General features: G+C 53.6%; 1 protein-coding gene and 1 long non-coding RNA gene across 2 annotated transcripts in view; one reads left to right on the top strand and one right to left on the bottom strand.

The window, feature by feature from the left end:
• ADARB2 (adenosine deaminase RNA specific B2 (inactive)) overlaps nt 1-20,446 on the bottom strand; it is a 455,637-nt gene that overhangs the window by 173,075 nt on the left and 262,116 nt on the right. The window lies entirely within an intron of this gene.
• LOC116541753 overlaps nt 20,187-20,446 on the top strand; it is an 876-nt gene continuing 616 nt past the window's right edge. The window contains exon 1 of the long non-coding RNA XR_004264931.1: nt 20,187-20,405. This is a non-coding gene — a long non-coding RNA (uncharacterized LOC116541753). The remainder of the gene's footprint in view (nt 20,406-20,446) is intronic.

Genomic DNA, 20,446 nt, shown 5'->3' on the forward strand with positions numbered 1-20,446 from the left:
GGTCCAAATGCAGCCCATTTCTCACCTCTTCTATGAATCAGACGTTCTACTAACTGGAAAGTGAGCAATGATGTCGTAAGTAATTGGAGCAGAGCTTGCAAGTCCAAATCTATTTCCTCTGCACCGAGCGCCTGGCCGGCGCCCTGGACGGGTTTTATTATTTGAGGCTCCCCGACTCCTCCCCTCGTGCGACTCTCTGCAGTGGCGTGGGTGCTGCTGAAGTGAACTTCCCGTCCCTGTCCCCACGCCCTCGTGGCCCATCGCAGCTGCACGGTCGCACCCATGCCTCGGCCGACCATCCTTCATGCCCGTCTCTGGTGAGTTTGGACTATTTGAACAAAGGCTGGAAAAGCCGGTCATTCATTCATGTGTTCGACAAAGACTTCCCAGGCACGTGCTGTGACCAGGACCTAAGAGTCCAGCCTGAGGTCCTGCCCCGCTCCAAATCCTCCCGCCATCACTGCCCCCAGTGCCCCTGCGACCTGCTAATCCCCCAGCTGGACCCTCCGGAGTGCGGGTGTCCCTGGGCAGGGCTTCCTTCTCCTGCTTCCTGCAGTTGTGTGCGGGCATGGAAGCTGCCCAGGACAGCAGGGGACAGCTCAGCCCCAGTGCAAAAGAATGAGTGTTGCTGGGGAGATCTGGCCTTCCAAGTGAGCATGGTTGGGAGGGAGGGGGTTCGCTCCTTGGGCCCCCCGCTTGCTCCTGTTTCTCGGGGCCCCCCCTCTCCACATGAAGCCCTCCCCACCCTCTCCCAGTAGAGCTCCAGTGAGGACCCCCGTCCAGGAGACCCAACCCCAGTTCCAGATAAACCTGCTTTTCCTAAAACTGTCAGAACCCAGTTCTAGTGCGGACGGATGATAACCGAAAAACGTGTGAATTTGCTTTTTCTTTCCTTGGGAAGTCTATAATAGACTAAGGAACAATGGATTAATATAAATAAAGTTTTAATGATGGAATTTTGGGTGTCAGCATAGATGGGGAAGAGACTTTCGTGCCTCTGACCCTCCAATTACCCAACTCTGGGCTCCACGTTGGTTGGGGCACCTGAGAGGCCAGGTTCACATTTGGGGAGAAGAGATTTTCTGCCGCAGCAGCAGGGCAGCCTGCACGAGGCCTCTGGGGGAAAGAGACCGCTCTGTCTGCAGCATCTTGACAGGTAGAGAGGTTTGCCAGAGAACCACAGAAGAGCCTTCTAGCAACTTCCAAGAGCGAGCACTTACTTCGCCCCTGGGAAATCTCTGCTCAGAACCCGGCACAGGCTTTGGTACCATAGCGAACGTTCGCTGAATGAAACGTGAACACGGGGCATCGGAAACAGGAAGTAAACTGCATGGAGAAGATTCGCAGTGATTGGTCATCCTGCGCATCTCCAGACATGCAGGAAATGCCCTGACTTCTCGCCCATGGCCTGCCGCGGCCAACTGCGTTTGGGCGGCTGCACTGAAGTACCGGCTGTTTTCTAAGAAGTCGAAGGATGGCAGCAGGGAGGAACCACCTCTCGAGAGCTCCGTCCTCGCTCAGAAATCTTTGCAACGATATGAATGAAGAGGGATGGCATTTGGATCCATGAGAGATGACACCATCCCAGATTTGCAGGTGAGAACTTTTTATGGGACAGGTGAGCACTGGTCAAATGGCATTTATAGATAAGCTGGCTGACAATATCTTTTTTCTTCCTCCTGGTTTTCATTACCATTCAGCATTTCCTGCCTTTCCGATTGAAGTTCAGTCACTTAGCAGGGTCTCCCACCCGGCGCCTGGGGTCCCTCTGCCTCTCAGCTTCCTGGGAAGTGGCTAATGAGAGCTCAGATACAGGGGGGCCTGTGACAGACACTCTGTCGTCCTACTATGTGGTGATCACACCCTGAGACAGATTCGTAAATGTGGGCTTTCCTACTTTCAGGGTTTCTGTAATATGATTTGGAGGGGGCAACCGGCTTGTCATTGAGAGTGCCAGGGGACCACTGACCAGAGGAGTTTATCCGCGCCGTGTCATTCTATCATTATAACAATAATGATAGAATGAAGGGAACAAAACCCGGCAGGGGCCTGCCCCCAGACGCCTGGGCTGGGGGGCGCACAGGAGGCCCTGGCGGAGGCCGTGCTTTCTGGGACCTCAGCCTGCACTGGCCTGTGGTGGGAGGTGCCAGCGCAGCCGCCTTTCCATTTCCATCTCTTGTTTTGGAGGTCGGCTTTGAGGGATGAGGACGCGTATGAGGAGTGAGAACTGGTTTTCATTACCAGTTCAGATCAGAGGAAAGTCACGAACCACACGTGGCCTGGGGTGTGCAGTGGGCAGGGTTGGAGGCGCTGTGGTGAAGGTACGGAGCGTGGGAGGGAGAGGACAGGCTCCGGGCTCTGCCTGCCACGTGGAACCAGCACCTGCAGCTCCCTGCGCCCGTCCCGTTGGCAGAGCGGTGTGGGCTCCCCCAGGCCAACTCCACCACAGGGCTGAGCCCTGGGCCTCCCCAAGTCCCGGCAGTGCTTTCACCATAAAAGGCACATTTTGCAAACACGCCTCAGGGCCTGGACTGCGTGTCGCCGCGGCCTGAAGTGCACAGAGTGGGGAAACGCTGGCCTCTCACTGCTCCCAGCAAAACAAGTCACGGCAGCACACAGAGACGGACTTTCTGGAGAAAGGCAGCCTGCAGTGCTCTCTATTAGATGCCCTGAAAATCAATCTGCAGCCCGCTCCAGCCGGGTGAAATTACATCTAAAGCTGGTTAGTTTGGTTCAGGAGTGTTTTCCCTCCTGACGCGGGGCCGAAGACACGGGCGGCAAAGCACCCTGAGCGACGGCCTACCCCGCACTCCCCCTCTGGGTGGGGATGCCGCTGTGCTCTGTGGCACCGAGGGGCTGGTGCCAGGACCCATCTGCCAGGAGGGCCTCCTTTTCATGCTGTTATTTGCATTCCGCACACTCTGTAAAAAGGTGTGGCATGTGGATGTCTTTAATTTGCCCACGTGGGAGGGTTATGGTTTTGGAGCTGGATCCTTGGCACAGCCAATGCTCTAGGAGCAGCTGCTTTGCAGATGAGGCCTCAGCGAGGGCGGGGAACGACCTCAATGCAGGAGTGAAGAAGGACTTGGAACCATCACTTCTCCACCAGAATCTTACCCATGCTGGGGCTCCTGACCATAATTGGAAAATTAGAAAGAGCAAGCGTAGGGTCAGAGAGTCGCGGGACCCCTCGACAGGGCCCCAGCCTGGGTGGGCACCCCCATGATTACACACCTTCCATTGTGTGTCCCGGCAGCCCCAGGCACTGTCAGGGCCAGCATCACCCTCCCGCCTCCTGGATGAGAAGGACCCTCCAGAGTGGCTGAGGGACCCATTGTGGAGGCAGCCGGGCCAGGGACGGGGCCGCTGTGTGTGGTCTGGTTGTCATTCTCCCATAAGGTGTGATGCGTGGGAAGGAGGCGCGAGCTGTGATGGTAAGTGCTGCAGAGCCGTGTGGGGACCGCGGTTTTGCAACACCCTGACTTTCAGTCACATGGTGGGGAGCCCGGGTCCTCTCCATGTCAGAGGGGACGGCTGGGTTCTGGGGTTTCACAGCACTCAGGAACCCCCAGTGCCAGGATGGGCGGTGGAGGGCAGGTGCCACACTGTTCTGGGGCCATTGCCATCATCCCAGCTCCCTTCCCATGAAGGCTGGGCGCAGCCCTGGGATCCTCTCAACACTCGGGTCCCTGTGGCGTGTACCAGTGCTGGGAGCTTGAGCGCCATGTATTAAACGGCGCCGGCAAGGAGGCCGCACTGTAGTTCTGTGTCCCCATTTCCACCTAACACTGGAGGCTCACGGTGGTTTGGGAGTTGGGTCCAGGCTCTGTTCTGCAGAGTCCATGTTTTTCTGTGAACCTCACCCTCTCTAGAGGGGAATGAGCCACTGAGCAAGCAGAGTTTCTTGCTCGTCTTTAGGAAACTGTGGCAAGGCCTGGGGAGCAGTTCCCAGTGTGTGTTCTGCCAAATGCATGCAGGTGCCAGTGCCAAGAGCAGCCTCATGGGCATGTACTTGTGGAGGGCTGAGCTCTGCAGAATTAAGCAGCTCTCACTATGGAAGGGCTTCCCAGGGCTTGTAATGTGCATTGTGCTGATACAGTTTGACAGTCCAAAATGGAGTAAGCAAGCAGCCTCTCTCCTGACCTTGGGACTCGGTTTTCATGAGCATCTCACGAACTTCTGATACAGGAGACAGACTGGAGAAGTGCTGACATCTGCCTGTCGCGAGGCTGGTGGTGTCTCGGGACTGCTCTGCAGACATTTCCTGAGTGAAGCACAGACAGACCTCATTTGGCCTTGGGCTGAGCTCCAGGATGAGGGGCAGGGAAGGAAGGCGTTCTCATTCTGCGTTTGGTCCAAAGTCGGTGTTTACGTGTGTGCACGTCGGTCTGGTCAGGGGTAGGGCGCAGTCTGAAATCTACTTCCGAGAGATTTGCTCATCGACAGCCATTCTACACACACACGTGGGGAGCCTGCCAGGTGCCCACTCTGCTCTGCATGGTGGGATCGGTGGAGAACAGAGCAGAGGGAGTTTCACCGAGAAAAAACGCCGTGTGGACTTGGTGCATGGTTAGCACAGACGCAGCCGCTTAGCTCACACGTGCCTGGAAATGCGTGCTAGTGCATTACGCCATTTACATCAAACTGTGAATTACCGAATGTGTGAATCCACCAAAGGCGGCTGATGGGATGGGCTCACAATGGCGCATGTTCTCATCGAGGCGGGGTGGCCCCGCTCCAGTGGAGAGTCAGCCTGCCTTCCTCCCATCAGCTCCCCTCTCCTGGTCGGCGGAAGCCTCCTCCCTGGGACCACCCCTCCTGCCTCCCAGCTTCCTGAGTGGGTGAGGCTAACCCCTCAGCTCCAAAGGGGGCTCTGATTGACCTGATCCGCATAACCCCACTCTCCTGATAAGAAGGGACTCCAGGATTTGCACTGTCCAGCATGAAATAGAAACTAAGTAAGCGGCCCCTCTGAGGGAGGGCCCCGCGGCCCCAGACGCAGCTGATCTGGAGACCCTCGAGCTGTCATTCTCAGAGCTGCTGCCTGGGGCCGGTCAGCCCACAGCAGGGACAGGCTCCTCTGCAGCCACAGGTTTTCTCACGCATGCAGTAGTGGCAGCACGTCTCTCCCGGGCCCCTGTAGCCCCTCAGTCTGCCTTCATTCATCGCTGCGGAGCTCCTACTATCCCGATCCTGCCTCCCCGATTGGAGAAGGCCAGAGCACACCTGTGTCACCTGGGTGTGTCTGCAGGGCGCTGGCCCATGAATATCAACCAGACCAGCAGTTGTAGGGAGCGGCATTGCACCCCAGGGTCACCAGCCACCCTCAGCAAGCTAGAGTCAGGGGCTTCCTGTGGGGCAGGGGCTTCTGCATCCCCGCAGCTGAAAAGCTCTGGGCCAATGAGGAGGAGAAACAGCTCCAGCGCAGGGCTCCTGCCCCCTCTGTGGTTCCCTAAGACCAGCTCTGGAGGCCAAGCTGCTGACTTGGTGAAAACACAAGCGTTCTGGCCCAGAAGGAGCAGGAGTAGCTGCTGCAGTGGGGAGAGCAGGACACAGGGAAGGGCACGGAGAGGCTCACATGGGACCTCGGGACACGCCCAGGCTGCTCTCGCAGGCCCCGCCATCGGGGGCTGAGGCGGCTGAGCGTCTCCTCTCGGCAGGTGTGAGCTGCCCTTCAGTGCCCAGAGGAAATAACTCCGCGGAGATGCTGCCATCAGAGCAGACACCAGGGAGATGCTGCGTGCTGATGGGGGTGCAGGAACCTGCGTGGGCTCCACTCCTCTGCCTGCGCCCCGGCAAAAACGTGTCTTTGTGTCACTCGACTTTCTCAGTGACAACCACGTGGGGCTCTGCAGGTAGCAAAGGGACCACTCGTACCAGGCACTGAGCAGAGCTGAACCCCAAATCAGCAAAGCCCCCTCCTCTCCGGTGCCTGGCAAGTCTCTTAAAGCTGCTCAGAGACCCATAAGCTCGCCAGCTTCGGGGCAAGCTCCTTCCTCGTGACCGGCCAGCAGTGACATTCGTGGACCCAAAGGACCCTGGACAGCCCCCGAGGGAAAGTGACGGGCAATTGTTTTGAAATACCAAAAAGGGAGCTGGAATGGAATATATTAGGACCGCCTTTCCCACCCCAGGGAGACGTGGGTGAGTTCCCCGGGAGCTCATGCTTTCTACACGGGTCCTTTTCGTTGGCGTGTTTGAGCACACACAACTTGGTGAAGCAACAGGGCCCTGTGTCCTTTTACGCATAAATTACATCTCAGGTCGAAGCCTCCACGTACATGTTCTGGTGCCTGTGTGGAGGACTGCCCCCCTCCATCCTCAGAAACCGCTCCCCGCTCTGAGGGCTCCCAGGCCTGTGGGGTTGTGCAGGGCCCAGCTGAGAAACCACAGAGGTAACAGGGCGGCTCTACCGCCCAGGCCCCCATTCTGCACGTTGCTCCTGGGCCAGATGCAGAAGAGGCTCAGTGCTAATGAGAGCTCACATTTACCAAATCCTGACTATGTTCCAAAAACGTGCGAAGCGTTCATTTAGACGTGTTCCCTCACCATTGCTCGTGAGGGCTTCTGAGCTACCTACAATTACTACTCTCCTTCCGATTCTGAGCTTCAAGTTGCTGAAACTCAGGCTGGCTGACTCTAGCACCTCCACAAAGTGAAAGATTTCTAGAAATGAGTTCAAGATTCAACACAGTCAGGAGTTCGAGACCAGCCCGGCCAACGTGGCAAAACCCGTCTCTACTAAAAATACAAAAATTAGCCGGGTGTGGTGGCGGGTGCCTGCAATCCCAGCTGCTTGGGAGGCTGAGGCAGGAGAATCACTTTAACCTGGGAGGCAGAGGTTGCGGTGAGCTGAGATCGAGCCTGGTGACAGAGTGAGACAGTCTCAAAAAAAAAAAAAAAAAAAAAAAAAAGATTCAATGTGTCTCTTGAGAAATGTACCAGAATCCACCCACATCTTGACAACATATATTGAAGCCTCTGAACGCTGTGCACCAAGATACACACCTGTTCATTAAACCCTCCGCCTAGGTACACCTGTTCGTTAAACCCTCTGCCTAGGTACACCAATTTATTAAACTCTCTGCCTAGATACACCCGTTTATTAAACCCTGCGCCTGCAGATTTGGGCTACAAGTTGTTCTTTTCAAAATCGTTGGCCATGGTGGAGGAGTGGATTTTCACCGCCATGAGCTTGCTGACGGATCTGTGGATTGGGACATCACTCTGGAGCTCACCCGGCTGCCCTCCTTATAGGACCGGTTAGCCCGGGGCCTGCTTCCTTCTGTGTGTTGGGCCCTCCCCAGGGGCTCAGGTAGGGAGCTGAAAGACACACCTCACTCTCAGGACATCAGGACATGTGCTGCCCATGAATCACCTTGCCATGGTACCTGCTTTCCATCCAGCTCTAAAACCATGTGGGCTAGGTACCTGGGAAGGAGAAAGCAGCCCGGAGCACCTCTTGGCAGGCTGGAGGGGTCGATGAAATCCACAGAGGATCATCTCCTAAAGTGTCTCCTTTCTTCTCCTTAATCTTTGTGGCTTCCCTACCTGGGGGCCGCTGGTTACTAGAAATCAACTTGGCCTTGACTTTTCCTCCCACAGGTTGATGGGTCTTTCAAACTTTGGTGGAACTCTCAGACAATTTAATTTTGGGCTATGTTTTCTAGGGATGCTCCCTTTTCCCAAGTTATCTGAAATAAAGGAGGTTTGTGTGGCTGGGGGCGGGTGCACCCTGACACCCTTGTGACTGTCTCAAGGGTGAGTACCAGGGGGATCTGGGCCTGCCCATTGGTTCTGGATGGCACCGGCACCCTTTCCCACCCCATCATCCCGCTGGCCCTGCAGCTGGGACCCTGATTCCTGCATGAGGATTGCCGGCTTTCCTGCGTCACAGATGATGAATGGGGGAGGGGAGAGTGGCGTCAGCATGCAGGACAAGAGGAGGAGCTTGTGCCTCCCCCAGAAGCAGCCCACCCCCGCCCCCCTTGAGAAGCAGCTGTCCTCAGGATGGCCGAGGAATGCCAGCGACCTGGGCCCTGTGGGACGACGTCTCCTCCTTTGGTTGTGCGGCCGCATAAGGCCAGCATCCATAAAGCCCGCTTATTTTTACAACCTTGCCTTAAATTAAATGTGTTATTTTACGCAGGTGCTTAAAAAGTCCACTGAGTATCCTCTGCTGGCTCCCTGGGAGGACTGGCACTGACTGAGCTGACCCCACAGTGATTTGCTGTTTCTGGGACAGGAGGGAACAGCCGGGCAGCACTGCTGACTCCTGGGAGGCAGGGCGATGACCTGTGGTCCCTGCAGCCCCTGTGCGGGCCTCTGTCTTCTACAAGTATTGTTGGAAGTGGGCCCAGGTCTGATGTCTCCAGCTTCCTTCTGAGCCACGGCTGCTCCTGAGCAGGGTACAGCGGCCGGGGCGGGAGGCTCTGGCAGTGGTCCCATAGGTGACCCACTGGCCTTTTCTCTCAGGGCTGGGCTGCCCTTAAACAACTGTTCCAGGTTCGGAGAGACTTGGAGGCTTGGGGAAGTGGACTCTAAGGGGCAGGGGCTATTGCTTCCTGCAGCCTCAGCCTGCGTCCTGCTGGATTATGCCTTAGTCCAGGAGTCCTGGCTGCCTTTCCTTGGAGCATAGTCCTAGCCCAGCACCAGCAGGGAAGATCTCCATGGAGCTTCTGAGAGTTCAAGATTCTGGCATCAGATGAGTGACGGTGTTTTGAGAGCACTCAACCTGCTTCCCAGGGTGGTGCCTCTCCCGCCTCCCGGATGGCCGACTCTCCCAGGCACGTTCTGGGGGCTGCTCTCGCCCGGCCTCCATCCCCAGGCCCTCCTTCCCCTCTGCACTGCTGTTCTGTGGGGGAACTGGGCGGGCAGACCCCAGGCCCTCCCAGCAGAAGAGAAAAGTGAGGAGGCTGGAGGCCAGTGCTTTCTTTGACTCTGAAATGAATTATCTCAGTATTATAGAAAATACAAAAAATGTATCGTTTTAAAAGAAAATTGCATTCTCTCCAACCCTACCTTCCAAGGGCTCACACTTAATTACTTTGCAGAGTATTTTCTACTGTCTTATCTTGAGAGGTAAGATAGTAGATGAATAGAGATTGGATTTAATTTGTAAATATGAGTGCATGTATCCCTCTTAATGAAATGAGATCATGCTGTACATGGTTTGGTAATTCCCTTTCCCATTAAATATTACATTGTGAACGTTCTTTATTATCTAAAATATCCTTTAAAACACAAGTTAGGATGTCTACATGACATATTCTAATGAAAATGTATCCTACGGTATGGCTGACCATTCCCGGATTGCTGGATATACGGGGAGCATCCAGTGTTTCTGGATGTTTTGTAGACATGTACGCACATGTGGAGGAGGCTGGGCCGGCCTGGCTGCACTCTGGGGAGACCTAGTGAGCCCCTGCTCCCTCCTCGGGCTGATGGCCATGTCTCAGTCCATTCTGGAAGCTTGGACATGCTCTGTTCACACCAGGCACATGCCCGTGTGGCCCACGGACCCACTGCATCCAGCCCGGGGCAGGCACTGCCGCATTCCTCGCCCAGCCCTGCCTGACAGCTGCTCCCACCTCCGTCCGCGTGTTCTGCAGCCTCGACTTGACCTGCAGCTACACAGAGAGTTTTTCTCTTTTCAGATGTTTCATCCCTGTGGCCACCTGAGCACCCTCTGCGTGGGGCATGTGGCCCGGCCATGGTGTTAGTGGTGCTGAGGCCTGGCCCTGCTCGTGGTGAAGGACCCTCCTCGGCGCTGCGCTCCACGTACCTGCGCAGTATCAGGGATGGAAAGGTTTGGGCCCGGGGTCTTCTCAGGCTGAGATCATGTACTCCCACGCCCTGAGAGCAAAATAATAAAACAAGGAGCGACGTATTCCCTTCTCCAGGCGGGCAGGCCGCAGAGACGTCAGTTAAATCCAAAGGCATGCCCCTATTCTGCAGAAAATAGCTGCGGCTCTGGAAATTCGACATTGAGGAGATCGCTGAGGTCTGAATAACTGTGGATGGTCAGCCTTGGAGACCGACGCGCACCTGCTCCGACGGCCTCTGCTCAGGTCTGCTGCGGCGGCTGCGCGGGTCTTCTGTCTGAAGGCCCCGTCCTCCTGCATTTTCAGGGTCAGCCGGCCTGTGCTTTGATTCGCCACAGGGATCGGCAGGAATCACCGGTGCAGTTTTACCCATGTAAACTCAGGTTTGCAGAAGCGAACCTTCCTCAACTAAACTTCTGCCTTGAGACGTCTGTGGTGCCACCTGGTCACTTGGTGAGCAGCCGTTTCAGCTGCCTGGGTAGAGGGAGAGTCCAGTCAGTGAGGTCCTCTCCCTGTCCACGAGCTGCGCCCTGTCCTCCCGGAGGCGAGGGGCCGAGTCTCAGATCCCAGGCGTTGGTGCAGAGCAGGAAGGCCTGTCTTCGGACTGCTCCCGGCGGTGCCGACATCTGCAGGGAAACTGCATACCGCTCTGCTCTCTGCAGCCTTTGGGGCCAGGGCATGGCCATCCAGACACCCCCTTAGCTTCCTTGTGCCTCCTGGGCCAGGTGGGGAGTTGCGCTGTGTCCCAGCCTCTGTGGGCCTGGAGAATCTCAGTGGCCTGGTTCGGGCCTTCTGCCCCCGTCTGCTCCGGGCTGCATGGTGGCTGAGGCACAGGTGCGTCTGTGAGGCTGCACGGGAACGCCTGCCGCGGGGAACGCAGTGCTTCTCCTTCAAGTGCACTGGGGACTCTGTTGTTGGCCCATCCGCCCCACCTGCCCAGGGTGGGACCAGCCCACAGCACGTCCTCTCCAGGCTGCCAGTGGGAGGTTCAGGAGAAACTGGGGCTCCCAGAAGCAATGTTCTCCTAACTCTGACCCAAGTTATGGCTGGACCCAAGACTCTATAAACCACAAGCCAAGAATCTGACCCTTTTCCCTCCTCAGGTGATTTTCTGACAGTATCCCTGAAGCCAGGCTGGCTTTCCTAAATCAACAGGCACCCCAGATGTGGTCCTGGGAGGGTGGCGGGGATGGGCGGTCAGTGCTGAGTGGATACATTGCAGCAACACCACAGAGGCCCCCACAGGGCATCTGGTACAAGCTCCGTCTGCAAGAAGCGGATAGAGTTGTCCGTGCACGGCTGCTGCTGTGAGCACTTTGGGAGGCGCCATTGACGAAGGTCCTAGATGCAAGTGTCTGCTCCGGCATACAGCAGGTGCTCCAAGAGCTCGATTCATACACACAGTTCTGTAGCAAAAGCCATTTTCTTTCTCTGCATTTTCAACCAAAATTTGAAAGCCATTGCTTTCAGCTAGCAGTGTAGATGTCTATACATAAAGGCCCGAAAACCGCTATTTAAAACAACTTTACCCAGAGTGGACTTAGAAATGACGCATCAGGCTGAGAGGCACAGAGGCCTGCCCGCGTGTTCATTTTCTTCTTACCCTGGTCAGGTTACCGGAATTTGAGGAGGGTGCTTGTCTTTTGAGAAATTCTCGGACTCCAGGGTGTGTTCTGGGAAGGACCAGGTCGAGATGTGCCTTGTCAAGGGGTCTGTTTTCCGCTGAGCCGAGGCTCTGGAGGGTCCTGGACGGGCTCAGAGCGTGCGGCATCCTGCCAGCCAGGGGACCTCAGGGCCGGTCACAGAACAGCTCAGTTCCCAGGCAACACTCGGGCCTTCAAAAGGAAGTCGCACACCCTGCTGAAGAGCTGGACTCCCTTTGTCTGTTTACTGTATCACCTTGAAGCCTTTACTGAACAGTTGACTAAAAGATACATTTTTTTGAACAAATAATTTGGAAAATTTATAAACCCATGTTTACATAAAACCCAGGCTTTAGCTACGTGAGGTTGTGACTGTTTTTTTCTTTTAAAATAGCTCTCAATTTTATTTTAAAGCAGTTATATCCATACATTCAAAAAAGTCCAAAATAGCAGAAAATATTTCTTTTGAGCCAATGCATAAAGCACAAAGATAATCCTCACATCTGCCAGAGGGTGGGCCGGACTGCATTTCAGGTAATCAACTCAGGAGCAACAGAGGCTTCCGAGGGTAATGGACCATGGAATGAGTCAATTTGTGGTTGCCGGGCGCGTCCCTGCTCAGACCTGGGCGGGGCAGGTGGGTGTGGGGGGCGCAGCTTTCGGGGCTCACCCTCCCCCACCACCTGCGGGAAGCTGTGCTGCTTCTCTCTGTCTCAATTTTCTCCTCTTTCCTGTAAAAATAGCAGCTACCTCTTAGAGTTGTCTTGAATCTCAGGTAAGAAAATCATGTATGGTGTTTTTGTGACGCTAACGTGGGTTCCTTCTCCTCTGTTTATTTCCCTGTCTGTCCGCAGCGGCCCACCCCAGTGGAGAGGGGTCTTGCCCACTGCCTCAGGCCGGGCAGGAGGGTGGATAGGCCCTCGGGATGTAGGCTCCACAGGAATTGGGCACAGCTGCTTTTCAGCAGAGGAGCCATGGGAGTTTGGGAGAGCCCAGCCACGCGTACTCTAGAATGGTCTAGAACGGTGTAGAAGCCGCAGAGACCAGGGTCTATAGGCAGGAGGTGGGTGTTAGAGTCTACCAGCTGGCTCATGGCCTAGGAGCTGCTTGGACGGCTGTTGTGTGGTGAGGGTGCGGGGCCCAGCCGGGGCAGCAGGGGCCCCGGTGAGAACGTGGGTGGAAGATGGTGCAGGAAGGGGGTCCCCATCTAATGTCTCAACCCCAATCACATCTCAGCCCCAATCCCGACACAGACACAGGGCCGGGGAAGTGGGTACTCTGAGATAGAAAGGGTGCATGGGCTTGCAGAACGGAGGCGAGTTCCAGAGGAGGAAAGGTCTGTTTCGTCATGTCCGAGCTCTCGGTCTTGAATTACATGAAAACCATGTGGGTCCTAACAGTGACCAGCCAATGTCAGCGACGGCTGGTGTAATGGAATACCATAAATTACAGCTGAGGTGCATGCAGCCTGTGCGGTGCACCCACGCGGGTCTAACTGCCTTACGAAAGGGTCATGCTGTCGGCCCTGTTTTGCAGAGAAGAAACCTGGACACAGGAAATGCCACCCTGGACCTGAGGGCAGGGAAGCCAAGATTCTCACCCAGGCCCCGTCCCCAGGCCTCCTGCCCTGCCCAGCGGCCTCATCTTCTGGAGCCCGTATTTAGTAAAGAATCTTTAGTAAAAACCAATTTGTAAATTATGCATCAATGCTACCATGATGGACAGAAAACTTTTGCAATACCCAGTGAACATGGGGGATGAGTTCAGTTACGCAGGTAAAGAAATCCTTGTCCTGCAATTGCAGGTCTCATGGGGACATCCCCTCAGTGCTCGCTGCGTGCCAGGCCCATATCGGGGGCTCTATTCGTTCTTCAGGTGCTGCTCAGGTCCCCCTCCCTGGAAGCCTCCCTGACACAACTTTTCCCACCCAGCCCGGCCAAGGGGGTGTCCCTACACAGCCATAGCCTCCGGCCAGCTGCCCTCACTGTCCTGGAATTGCTCAACCTACTCCCCACCCAGCTTTGCTTCCTTGAAGGGGGGATACAGTGAGCACTCAGCTGATGGGCAGATGGACAGAAGGATGGACAGAGAGGCTGCTGGGTAGGTGGGTGATGGGGGATGGGTGGGTGCTCATGCATGGTTAGAGAGATGGATAAAGGAATGGTGAATGAATGGATAGATAGATGGGTGGATGGTGCTTGGGTGGGTGGCCAGACGGTGAATGGATAGGAAGATAGAAGGTGGAAAGATGGATAGATAGATGGATGATGGATGGATGGATGGATTGGGGAACGTTTGGGTGGGTCACAGGTGGAAGGATGGTCAATGTATGAGCAGATAGATGATAGGTAGACAGGTGTATGCATGGTGGATGGATATAAGGATGGGTATATGGATAGATGAGTGGGTGTAGACGGATGGGTGGATGGGCTGATGAGTGGACTGATGGATAGATAGATGGGAACAAGGGTACATGAGGGGATTGATGGTGGATGGATGGGAGGATATATGACAACTGAAAGGGCAGATAATGGATGAATGGATGGATGGATGGAGGGTGGTGGATGGATGTAAGAATGGGTATATGGATAGATGGATGATGGGTGGGTGAATAGTTGGTGGATGAATGGGTGACAGATGAGTCGATGAGTGGACGGATGGGTGGATGACTGATACATGAGTTCGTGCTGGATGAAAGACAGCAGGATAAACACTACACCTCTTCAGCATGGTAAGAAATACTTGGGAACAGGGTGACTCTCTTTAACTAAGACTTAAATCGCTTTTTTGTTTGAGTACGTGTCATGAAATGGTAATTTGATTGGCTATTTCTTAATTATTTCATCAAGTTGATTCTATGCAAATAAGAAAACTGCCTTAATATAGCAGATTACCAATTTATTAAAATTAAAAATAATAATTTAATTTATAGTAGGGATAAAACTAAATTAGAAAAGTTATTTGTTTGCTTCTGTTGGCCATAGAGTCAAAATGAAATTATCAGCTTATGTGAAAAATTATCACTTCCTCGAATGCCACCTCTTCCATGCAGCCCTCCTTATTGCCCCAAACGCAGTAGTGTCTCTCCTCTCTGAGCATTGATGGAACTCCTAGGGTAGCCATGTTATACAGCCTGGATACAAGGCTGGTTCTATCACTCACCAGCCATGTGATCACAGCCTACAGAGTGAATATTTCTAGGCCTCAGTTTCTCACTCGATAAAATGGGAAATAATTGGATCAAACTCAAGACCCGCCATGGGTCTTAACGAGTGGTACATGTGACATCACTGCCATCCGTGAAGATCTAAGCAGACATTACTTGTCATGATTGCCTGTCTTACTTCCCAGAAAGTGCAGACCAGCTGGTCAGGAAGTGTAGACCCCTCGCATGGCGAGTCTGCAGGAAGAGCAGACGCCGGGGTGAAAGGGTAAATGGGGGATAGGGGGATGCATATTTCTTTGCAGATCAAAATGTCTAGAAGTTTTAAAGAATAAGCCACTTGCAGAACATTAAAAAACTGACGAAGGTCATTCCACACCCTTTGCCAAGATGTCTGGGAGACCTGACTTTGGAGTGGACGGCCCAGGCAGGGAGGCTCCCAGCTGTACTCCACCCGGCACATCGGTGGAGGGGTGGCTCCGCACACTGAAGGGAGTCGCACACCTGGGGTCACCTTCCTCGTGTTACAGTGTTTTGTTAAGCTGTCCATAAAACCAGCAGCCCAGTCCTGGTGCGGGGAAGCGTCTCCTTAGAATTTCAAGCGGTCTGTGAGCACGCCTGGAACTCCAGGGAAACACTGTGGGGTCAGGGTCAGGTCTCAGCTTTAGCAGGCCGCAGGGACTTGCCCCCGGCTTTGCTCTGTCCCGGAGCCCCATCTCCCTTCTCCAGGGCCACGCTGGCTGATCCCCTGCGGAGATGCCGTGGGAGAGCCTCCCTGTTTGTGGGCTCTGGCTAGAGGCAGACGAGGCCCAAGGTGCCAAGGAGAAGTTCTGAAACCTGAATGTCACCTAACTAGGCTTCCTTCTGGGCACCAACAAAACAATTAAAATGGCATCAACAAGGAAAAAAACGCCTGCAGTAGAAAGCAGTTCTCTGAAGCCTCTGGTCTTGAGGAAGTTATTTCCGCTATTGCCCTTCACGCAGGACCCTGGACTGGCCGGAGTAGTCCGGTGCTATTACGTGGCCAGTCCAGACCATTTCCTCCTCAGCACTCTAGCCAGTTTTAGGGTGAGCAACACTGATACACAGTGATTTTAAACTCAACGAGCATTCCAAAGTTCAGCAAATATTTCGAGCCTTTCGAAGTTTCTGCAGGATGACTTTGGAGTGGACGTTTGGTATGCAGGCTGCACGGCGGAGGAAGAAAACGGACATTTAGACAATGCTCGTTTCCAGAAAAATGAAACTAAAGTAGGAGCTTAAATATACACGAAAATGTACAGTGACACGTCATTTTTTTTTTGAGATGGAGTTTCATTCTTGTTGCCAGGCTGGAGTGCAATGGTGTGATCTCAGCTCACTGCAACCTCCGTCTCCTGGGTTCGAGTGATTCTCCTGCCTCAGCCTCCCGCGTACCTGGGATTACAGGTGTCTGCACCACACCTGGCTAATTTTTGTATTTTTTTAAGTAGAGACAGGGTTTCACCATGTTGATCAGGCAGGTCTCAAACTCCTGACCTCATTTTATTAATCATTTTACCTTTTTGGTGTCTAAGAATCTACTTCCAATTTAATATATAATTTTAGCTTAGAATTCGATACATAGACAGTGGAAACTTACTATTACACACTTTAAAAAAATCCAGCGGCATCCATCTGAGAGGTTTATCTTGGCTCACCCATATGCTCCCCTATGTAGACCGAGTTATAGCAAGACCAGCCACTACTTTTTGGAGGGCACGGCCTCAGTGGATGGGGCCAGCACCCAGTGGGACAGTGAGCCCAGAAGGTTGGCGCTGCAGTAAATTAAGCCTGATATAGAGATGTTTGTGGGTTTTATTCATGTCTCATGATGTCTCTAAGCAGTTCTTGTTATAGAACAGAATGAATTATGTAGTCCAAGGCTACTGTCAGATAACCTACTGGAAATGATAGTTTTCTTCCTTCATCACATGAATCTAAATGTTAACTAAGTGCTTGTTAGCTTTTCACATCACATCAGAGGGATTCATTAGCTCTCACATCTCTGCATATGTGCTTTAAGAGTCTTTAGATTAAAGATGAATCAAAGCGATTCGGTTCTGTAAGTTTTGGACTGGAAATCAGGGTCTCTCTGGACATCATCCGAGTGTAAAATGTAGCACAAATTGCCTTTAAAAATTAATAATTTACCAAATCTATCAGCTAAGCCCAGTCTGGCTTGAGAAGATAAGTAAAATAAATATTGTAAAGTCAATTTTTAATAATCTGTGGCATGAAATTTAAGCACAAGAGAAAACATTTAGCAATTAGGCAGGAACATTCGGTGCATGATTAAACGTGAATAATAATATGTATTTAAAGGCCCATGCCTTACCTGCTAGCAGGAAATGTTTAAAGTTCTAATCTAGTACACAGCACAGTTCATGCCGTTTCTTTGTTTAATGAGCTCCTGCCTTGTGATTTTCATGTTTGAGCAGTTACTTTATAAGTATTTTTACATGGATGGCTATGTGTAAGGCTGACAAAGAGCAGCACAGACAGATGTGTGATGGGGGCTGTCAGGCCAGCGCAGCCATGGAAAGTAATGTAATTAGATCCTTCATCATGCTGCTAACAGTGGTTGGGTGTATTCATCTAATTATTAAGACAGCACATTCACATCTCAGGGATTTTAGTGTAAGAGGTTTATAAAATTTAGAGTTGAAGCTGATCTGTCTCCATCTACCAAATAGACTCAGGACATGGTTTTCACGACAAAGAATCAAATCCCTGATGGAAGATGGCAGGTCCTCATCTTCCAGAAAGAGGAATAAAAAAGAAAGGCAAAGGAAAAGGAATAGCTTGGCTGAGAAACAGAGAGAGAGGAGTGAGCTCGGCGCTGGCAGAGAGGGCATGCTCAGAACACGCGCCCTGCACCCCGGGCATGGAGGACGGAGGGATGTCATGCTCCAGGGCCACATTGATTAACGTCTGCCCAGGGCCAGCCACAGATTCCAGCCTGTCCTGAAAGAACCAGCGCCAGTGTCTTTTAGGCATTCTTCCAAAGGAGCTTGCCCTGTGCACAGCCTGAGGCAAACCTGCAAGCAGAGAAGACGCCGCTTCCCAGTGAAAGGGAGATGCTCCGCTTGTGCTGCGCAGCTCTCCGCTCTCGCTAGGTGGGACTACACCTCCCCTCTTCTCCATCCATCCTGTTTGTGAAACACACACCACAGGAGGAGCTGGAAGCCCTCCCGCCCTCTACCTCTGATCACAGCGCTGATGTGAGTCATGGCTCCGATGACAGCCAGGTCCCCAGGGTGGCTGCAGAACTGGCCGGAGGGGGCTGGGGCTCCTTCAGACCCGCCTGCGTTAACCCAGACCAAAGGGTCTCCTCCACCCTGAGCGCCAGTCAACAGAGCCCGTGCCCTGCCGGTCGGTTCCCTGGCGCCTCCTGCTTGGTTTGCAGGCCAGGGGGCCGGTCAGGTCAGGATCCGCAGCACCTAGCTCCACCCACGCTCGGCTGTGAGAAGATTAAAGGGTCTCAGAGTCTCAGGTTCAGGTTCCAGGGTGGCTTCGTACGATGTCACAGAAGCCACTCAATCTTTTTGTGTAACAACTGGCTAACCCCCAAAGCAGGGGGGGTTGGGGGTCGGGGGCAATTTAAATTTATTCTTTTCAGAATCTCTTTCGTCACCGAATCTTACTGACATTGAATGAATATGTATTTACACCTACTGTGGGACAGACACTATCCCGGGCCCTGTGGCTGCAGCAGTGAACGAAGTGACACAAATCCTGCCTTCATAAAACGCGCGTGCTGAGAGCGAAGACCGATGCTCAGAGGGGCTGCGGGGCTGAGCTCAGGAGAGCCCCGTGTTAGTGCTGGCTGTTTGTTATGTTCTTTCCATGGAAAGATTCACCCCCTTGTCCCCTAAAGTGAACCCAGGGCAGGGAACGTGTTGACGGGGAGATGGTCTAACCTAGTTCCACCTGGAACACTCAGAGGGCCCTAGACTGAAGAAGGGAGGAAACGCATTTTCCACAAGCGCGTTTGTTCCTTGAGGGGTCTGCTGAGGGGGCTGAGCTATGCACCCATTGCATGCGCTTTTTCCATCTGAGGTTCTTTGAAGAGAATGCGGAGGAGAAGCAGCCCAGGCACCACATCTGATGGCAGAGTGTCAGCTCTGAGGCGCCTGCATCTGGAAGCTGCTCTGAGTCCACTCAAAAGGCCAACAGTGGGTCACGTCCCCATCAAGGCCCTGGACCTGTCCCTGGCAACAGACTCCATTTTTGACCTCCACGAGTTTTTAAGTCAAGGTTGGCAGGAGGAATAGAACAGAGACGTCAAGGTACGTCAAAGGAGAGACCCCAAATGTATGCAATCCATCAGGCCACAAGGGATATTTCACAGCTTTATGCTTTTCTGATAAATCCTGTAAGACTTAATATATAAGGTTAGGAGTTTTCAGTGCTCCGATCCTGTAAATTTATTTACAGAGACAGCTGTCCTAGGGTGGAATCAGAGCTCATGAGTGCGAGGGAGGCAGGGTTAACACTTTCAGGGCAGACCAGCAGCTCATGCTTGGGAGACCAGAGCTGCAGGAGGGCACAGGTGGACCTCAGACCTCGACTCACCTGAACACTCCACCAGAGGGGAAGGCGCAGAGAGAGGTGGTGTCCGTGACTGAGCTGACGGCGCTGGTCTTGGGGCACGGAGAGGAGCACGCAGGTCACACGTCCCTTACCTGGGAGCCATCTACTCTAGAAACCACAGAAACCTACACATCTGCGCAACACTGACACAGTGTCCCGGTTATTTGGAGAAGGCTGACCAGTGAACTCCGATAAACTGCTGTGACAGTGACCACCAGTCTGTTGATGTGTCACCATGCACGGGCTGTCTACACTCTGCAGACAGTAGGGACCCATTGGGCTTTCGGCCTGTGGCACACAGGTGTGAAGGGCATCGGTGTACCTGTTATGGCCCCACACAAACTCCGCCTGTGGTTCACCCCATCGCCCCCCACTCCATTTTGCAAATGGAGCCCACTGAGTCTCCCTAGAAATGATGGCTGGGATCCTGGGAGAGGCAGCACCCACCTGCCTGGTTTTTACAGCTGGAGAGCCCTGCAGCTAGACGGTCTGCGAGCCTGTTTTCCCATTTTACGGAGACTCAGGAGGCACTTGCCTTGTGCATTTCTCCTGGAGCCTACGCCACAGAAGGGGGCCCTAGGCCCGCAGTCTCTCTGCTCAGAGTCCTGAGTCTCTGCTGGTGGCCGTGGCCATCGGGTTCCAGCTCAGCTCTCACCCTTGCCACCACCTCCCCAGCCCTCCCTAAGATGGAGTCCGGCGCGGGCGCTTGTCCCGACTTCATGCATTGCCCACGCCCTTGGCTGCCTCCCTTTCTGAAGTCACCGCCATTGTTTTCTCCTCTAATCTGAGTCCCATTTATTCCTTAAAACTCAGCAAAACTCCCCTGTCCTCCCTGAGGGATTTTACAGAACTCCTAGAAACCCCTCCAGCCTCCTGAGCACCTGGCCTTGAGCCTGCAGCCACCTTGCCCAGCGCTGCTTGGTCCTGGAAGCATGGCTGCTGTGTGTTCATGGTGCCTGGGGACTCTAAGGCTCTGTCTACGCTTCAGTTGTCCACCTTCCTAGGGCCTAGTGGAGTCCCATGCAACGATGTATGCAGTAGGTCCACCCTGTGTGCAGTAGGACCACCATGTGTGCAGTAGGTCCACCATGTGTGCAGTAGGACCACTCTGTGTGCAGTAGGACCACCCTGTGTGCAGTAGGACCACCCTGTGTGCAGTAGGTCTACCATGTGTGCAGTAGGACCACCCTGTGTGCAGTAGG

The sequence above is a fragment of the Sapajus apella genome, unplaced genomic scaffold (assembly GCF_009761245.1).
Source record: "Sapajus apella isolate SASKATOON/1434 unplaced genomic scaffold, GSC_monkey_1.0 scaffold155, whole genome shotgun sequence".
In the NCBI taxonomy this organism is placed as follows: domain Eukaryota; kingdom Metazoa; phylum Chordata; class Mammalia; order Primates; family Cebidae; genus Sapajus; species Sapajus apella.